Here is a 7,255-nt window from a genome sequence, read left to right as displayed (position 1 = left end):
ATCCTGAAGTATTGACACGCTTGCACAGTTAAGACAGGAGGTATTTCAGAATTTAGTTGTATTAGTTTTATCTCAAATTTGAAGACATGAATTGAATTGAATATAGAATTTAGGCCAAAGGCCAAGCACTGGGACCCGTGAGGTCATTCTGCGCTGAAACGGAAATTGAGAGTAAAAGGTTTGAAAGGTGTAACAGGAGGAAAACCTCGTGGTTGCACTATGAATCAATTGTTAGGAGGGGATGGTGAGTAAGATGGAAGAGAGAGAATGTGAAAGAGGTACAGTAAAAGGAACGAAAGGGGTTGCAAAGAACCTTAAGTAATGCCTGCAGTGCACCACATGAGGGGCACTGACGGCTCTACCCTCCTACGGGGGATGACAGATGAAGAACCTGTCATTATTTTCAAACGCTTAAATGATACTCTGAGTTTTGTACAAAGCTTGCCATGAAAATAATGCATCTTGCTTGACAAGAAACATACATCTATTAGAAGAGATTACTTTATCAAGAGCATTATTATCATGGCGTTTCTGCATATTTCAAGACACTGAGGCTGGCATGGGGAGGTTACAAATTGAAGTGTTATTTTGAGGGCAGTTTGGTATTGTTGTCAAATGTGTTATAAATGAATAATTTGAGAAGTGAACTCTAAATTTCACTGTTACTTTAAGGGGGCATTTGCAATACTGATAATGATACTTTAGGTAAATGATTCAGTCATATTGAATGCATACTTGAGGATAATTTGTTTCTTCCGAAAATATCATAGGTCAATGAATCTGTAAATAGACTCAGATTCAAAGCGTTACCTTAAATGAATTCAGGTGTTGTAACAATGGTACCCTAGGTATATGAATAAGTCAGTTCGAAAGTGCTCTTTGAAGGGGCGTAGTTTGACCAGGTTATATTTGGCATATGAATAAGTATTTTCAGTTATGTATAAAAGGTTTATTCGTCTCAGTGTTACGTCGACAGGTAGACTTTCTGGGAAGATTAAAATCATCTTGAGAACTAGTAATTTATTTTTCACTAGGACACTAAGTATTTTCAAGACATTTGACATACAAAGTCAATTCCTTCATTAGTAACTTTTGCATTACAAGCAAATCACACCTATCTCTTTCTTTGTAAGGTTCTCACAAAGGGACTGATTTTCCATGAACGTTGGTGTAGTTAGGTCAGAGACGTTGAACAGCAAAGTGGAAGGAACTAAAGGGGGGAAGCTATTTGATAATCAGGGAGTTTTGTTATACGTATACTTGGCCTCAAGAATGGTTCATCAGAAATGAAATCTCAACAGAAGAGTTCTGTCTAAGCTTAGAAACCAAATCAATTCTGAAATTGTCCGTAGTTACATTTCAAGAAGGTATGTCTTAAATTGCTTGCGACTCTAACGTCAATTCTTTAAGAAATTCAATTATATCAGAGATTTAGTCAGTTTTAGAATAACAAGTGGAACAGTGTCTTGACATATGGAGAATTTTAGGTTAAGATATAATGAGTGTTTTAGTGTTGAATTATTGCATAGTTCCCATTGGATTTAAATTTGTCAGATAAAGGTTCAGTTGTTAACTGTTATAGTTGAAAATTTAACTGTTATTGTTAAAAATTTAACTTTAAATTTTGAATAATGGGAAAATTATTGTAATACCAAATTTAAAATTTTTAATTTTGAATAATGGGAAAAGTATTGTAATACCAAATTGTAAATTTTTTTATTGTACAAGACTTCTGTATTTTAGCTTATTGCTCAGTTCCCACCAAGTCTTATGCTTCATTTAGCTAGTAAAAAGTAAGACGTGCCATTGTTAGGTCCTAATAAACGAAGTAAGCTTCAAAACTACTGAAAATTACAAACTATATCCAGTGCCTCCTCAGTTATGGTATATCATGCAGACATTGTAATCTATAGGTTTGTTAAGCTAAATGTGGAGACTCATAGCTAAGCAGATTCTCCCCACCGGCCAACGTTTGCAGGAATAAGGGGTAGCAGTATTTTTTTTGCAATGTTATTAGTTATAGAAGCCGGATATAGAAACGAGACATTGTTGTAAACTTATATCAATAAGTTAGACACTGTTCTTATTTCTTCCTCTCAACCTTCCATTCTGACCAGACTTCTGTTTCTGTCAACTTGAAATCTTATACTATACATTCAAGGGAATTTTGGCAGTCTCCTGTTAAAGTTGTTACACAGAAACATTGTGCAGATTTACAGCACAGCTTGGAAGCTGCAGAATTGCACATATTTGCACTGTGGAAGCTCTTCTGATCACTTGACCATTTGGAAGCAGAATCCTTACATTGTTTATACTGTGATAAAACCCTCACAATTCCTTGACCAGTTCTTGCACACTGTGTAAAAGGGGTCTCTCTCTCTCTCTCTCTCTCTCTCTCTCTCTCTCTCTCTCTCTCTCTCTCTCTCTCTCTCTCTCTCTCTCGTAGTTATCACACACACACACACACATTTTGTGCCTCATCAAAGGCTTTACATGGTTTTCTGAGCATCGTTTCACACTTGAATTCCCCTCATTAACACCACATGCCTTCAAGGTGCTTTTTCCATTACTTCTAGACACAGGGATTAAAGACCTCACTCTTAACACTCTCACACTTAAAAACTCTTCCTCTGAACACACTCACTCTTAAAACACTTTCTGGTGGTTAGTTGTTCACTGATCACAGATACTATTTCAAACTTAGTTTGTTACTGTATGAAATTGAGGTCAGTCTTTGGGTGTAAAGACATTTGCTCTTATCACTAAATTCCTGAGTGAATTGTATAGTTTTTTGTCGTAAATTTTGATTTGTTCATGTTTTGCAATGTGATTAAGTTAGGAGGTTCATATTACCTTAATATTTGAGGAGGTACGACTTTTTTTTTTAGTACTTTGTGCAAAGTGAGAACTGGAGCATTGTCTGTAAAGATTAAACTTTAACCTGTAAGCATGAACAGTTTAAAAAAAATTGTGAATTTTTGCTCATTATTAAAGGACGTAAGCTGAAGCACAGAAGTCTTCTTATGTATATATACTGTATGAACACAAAACTGGAAAAATTATAAAAAAAAAAGACTTAAAAATAAAGGACTCCTTGGGGTCAGCATTGCAGTGGCCCGGAGGAGGGAGGGAGCGCCCTCAGCTGGAGGTAATGAAACCAACCGGTTACCAACTTTGAAGCCGACCCAAAGGGCTTAAGTTTTCTAAGCTGGCAACAGCTGATTGCTGAGGTGGGAAGAAGTCTCGTATGTACTTCCCTCGTGCTTTCCAGTATGCTAGTTTTCTATATCTGCAGGGAAGATTGTTAGACCAAATCAGATGTCAAAGAATGATGTTATTGCACAGGAACCACAAGGTGTGTGGGGTAATGTTACTTCTAAGACAATCTTTGACTTACGATTACTCTTATGACTGTATTTGTACTTGAGTTTGTTTTGCTTGTAGTGTCTTATGAACTTTGGTAACTGAGCCTGTGTGTTTTGGCTGCCAGAATTTTGTATCAAACGGATATAATGGCCCCAAAAAATCCGTAGTCCATTTTCTCCTATGAATAACTTGTAAGAAAATCTACGATTCGTATACATTTTGTCAATCTGTTTTCTGTTTTCTCTAAGATTTCTTGTAAGATTTTCTCCCACGTCTTGTTACAGAATCTGAGTGTTGTATTAAACCTCGTAGAAAACGGGGGACGTTAAGTTAAAAACTTGTGGCTGTGATGTATATATATTTTTGAATGTATTGGCCATTGTACAGTTGGCTTTGTATCTGTCATAATTATTTCCTTAGAGCTGTTTGTATAAATTCATTTGTAAACATTTGTGAATAGGGGTATTTGATCTGTCTTCAGAGGTACTTAAATATGAAACTGGCTTAGTTTTATTATGGATAATTGACTAAAATTACTTCGTACAGTGAGATCCAGAAGTGCTCTATATGCATGAATTCAAAATTTTCGATGGTTCTTCTAAGAAAGGTTCTCAATTTTGGGGAATGTTTTATTCTGAACTGTCTCGTTTTACTTATAATTTAATTAATATTAGGTTTTGTTATTTCAAATACCACTTCCTGGCCTAATTTTATGTAAATTTGCTGATGTAATATGGAGGAAATTCTAACATTCAGAGCGTCATTTACCATTTATTTTCTATAGCAGATTTTGCACTTTTTGCTGATGTTGAATTTGATTGACTGTCACTTGCTAGTTTTTAATACTTTACACGAAAATTTTCCACATGGTTATTTTCAAGTATTCAATATCATTTATATCCTCCAGATGTCTTAAAACATGTAAAGTTTTCAAATCATTTATACAGTTAAAAGTTGTCTTGAAAGATCAAAATTCTAAAATATATAAAGTTTACAAATCATTTATAAGGTTAAAAGTTGTCTTGAAAGGTCAAAAGTAATTCTAGAAGATATAAAGTTTCAAGACCTTTACATAAAGTTAAAAGTCATGCTAAAAGCCCTAAAGTAAGTCTTCAAGAACATTTTGAAAGTTAAAAGTCATCCCTTCGGTCACGCTTACGAATAAAACTTTTAGTTATATTTCGGACACATAACCGTCGTTTCAAAAGGGGGTACCAGCTTGGGGCTCAAATGCCTTCTCGTCTTAGGCTTAAAATTTTGTTCGTGTACCTGAAATAAAGAAGGGATAAATAACACAAAGACCAGTATTAGAAAGTCTGTGGGAGAAACCTTTACAAAGTTCATAACATCGCCAGGTAATTAGATAAAAGCGGGTGTGAGCATGTGTGTGTTAATTACGGAGGAATGTTTGTGGAAGCCTTTGCCCTAAAATGGACAGGAACAAAACTTACAAATATTGTTAAAAGGTTAATATGAAATAATGTGGCTTGTGATATTCTAGAAAGGTTATTATAGGCATACTTTCACAGATACTTTACCAAAAGGCATCCTGAGATTCTGAGGCTGTGGGGAATCATAGACGGATTCAAAACAAAGGTTTTCCCTGTCATTTAATCCGACGAGGAAACTGTCCTTAGGTTACCTTTCTAATTTAAGGCTTAATGTATATATAGAAAGTAATCCTATGAACGGTTTGGGTAGGATTTGGATGCATCATGGTATGGAGAAACTAGTCATTTCCTCACAGAAACTGCAGCACATTTTATTGCCAGTTTCTGAAATTTTTACGTCAGTTTGTAATGGTTAAGTGGCTTCAGGTATTGACAGGTTTCATCTGAAGGTTTGGTGACAAAGTGTCGTATTGGTTTACTGAAACTTGTGTTTGGCTCTTAGAACTGGAGAAGCATCTCCCTGATGTGAGATAATGTAGTAGTACGGTTTTTTACTATTTTGTTACTGGTAGAATGTGTGATCTGAGACCTGATTTTGTTGCTTTTTAGATATTTAGATGCACAATTGGTGTAGCCCTTTCATTGCTCCAGAAATGGTCTTGGCAGGCTTTACTGAGTCGTGTACCTTGAGAAGGCATTAGAATTTCAACTGATTTAACAGTTAATGTACCTGAGTTTGGGTAACTAAGACACTGGTCTCGATGTATGCTAGAAATGTCTTTGATTTTATATTAATGTGCAACATACCTTCCTAGATGTCAGAGGATTTGTGTACTGTAGAGGTTCTCTCAGTGTTGATACAGTAATGTCATTTAGGGAGCCTACTGATATGTAGTTTAGGATTAACCAAGTCCTTTTTTATGGTGTTGATTTTTGGTTTAATTCAGTCCTTGCTCGCGATGTCTTGGGATTCAAAGTGTTATTCCACGAGAGCCAAGTTATGGAATAATTGAAGGATAGAAGTTTTCCCAGTGCCGAGAATAAATTTGGTTAATGTTAAGAGTTGTGCTTAAGCTTTTCATAGTTTATGAATGGTAAATTTTGGTGTACAGGAAACCTTACTAATGTCTAGCTTTGTTAGGAGTGTGTTAAGAGTTTTATCTTGGTTACACCAAAAATGTGGAATAGTTTGCCCAGTGTAGTCGTGGAGTCTTCTGATCTCCAGATGCTTCAGGCAGGAGCAAATATGTTCCTGCTCTCTGCTGCTGTCGTCTCCGGAATATCAGGTGTAACGGTTTTATTTTCTGTTCTCTCATATTCATTTGTTCATCACCTTTCTCTATAACACATTCTCTCTCTCTCTCTCTCTCTCTCTCTCTCTCTCTCTCTCTCTCTCTCTCTCTCTGTGTTGATGTCCCCTGGAGCCCTCTTGGGCTTATGTAAGTCTGTTGACTCTGTCCATGTGGGTTTTCAGTTGCTGATTTAAAAAGAAAAAAAGTTTGTTAAAGGTACATCATTTCTTGAAAACTGGTTTATAACAAAAGAGTATTATACTGATAGTATTGACAGATTTAGTTCAAGGTAGTGGTGTTGTATATTTAGATACTGTTTGTGATAGCCTGTAACAATCTGGGACTGTATTTTTTTTGGTACACGAAGACAGAATCAGGTTTCATCATCATAGTATCGTATGAATACATGATGTAAAATTTAAATTTAAAGCACAGGATATGTTTGCTGGTGTTTGAAACAAGTCCACGTTCAGGAAAAATACTGGTTGAAGATCAATAATATGATTCAGGAAGTCTTTGCTCCTGGTAGATTTTGGTTTTGAGAAAATCTGTGGTGTGAGTTTAAGACAGTTTTGGTTTTCAGAAACTTTGTTAGTCTGTGATATTTCCACATTTCTTGGTCTGAAAATTTAAGGAAGTTTCTTTTGATTTTTTTGCCTTTAGGAAGTTTGTTGTTCTTCCTTGTGTTATACTTTCACTTTCAGAATGTCAATCTCTGAAAATTAGTCCGGCAAAGTCTGATTCTTCATGATAATCTGCTTTCAGAAAGTCTGTTTTTGATATTTTTTGCATTCAGGTGGTCTCTTGGTTTTTAATGCTTTTAGGTTTACCGTAGATTGTACACAGTCGTTTGTGAGATTCCCTCTCAAGTAATTCTGTTATTTGTGACATATCTCTCTTTAAAATTTTTGCGTGTTGATTTTCACTTTCATTTAGGCTGTTACTCTGTGGTGGGTTTTTCTTGCAGGAAATCTGTTAACCTTTATGGTTTTTCCCTCACAGAATCTCTTAACTTTGATGCTGTGGTTTTGAAGATGTCTGGGTTTGTTGGTTTTTGCTTAAAAGGTCGTGTTATATTTTCTGTTCCTTTGTGATTCTTACTGATGGCCTGTTAGTTACTATTATTGTTTTCTTATTCTTAGAAGTCTTCCTAGTGTGTATTTTTTTGTGCAGAAAATCTGTTAGCCTGGGTTTTCATGGCTAGGA

This window comes from Macrobrachium rosenbergii, chromosome 21 (genome assembly GCF_040412425.1).
Source record: "Macrobrachium rosenbergii isolate ZJJX-2024 chromosome 21, ASM4041242v1, whole genome shotgun sequence".
In the NCBI taxonomy this organism is placed as follows: Eukaryota; Metazoa; Arthropoda; class Malacostraca; order Decapoda; family Palaemonidae; genus Macrobrachium; species Macrobrachium rosenbergii.
The sequence above is the reverse complement of the archived record's forward strand: the minus strand, read 5'-3'. Positions refer to the sequence as shown.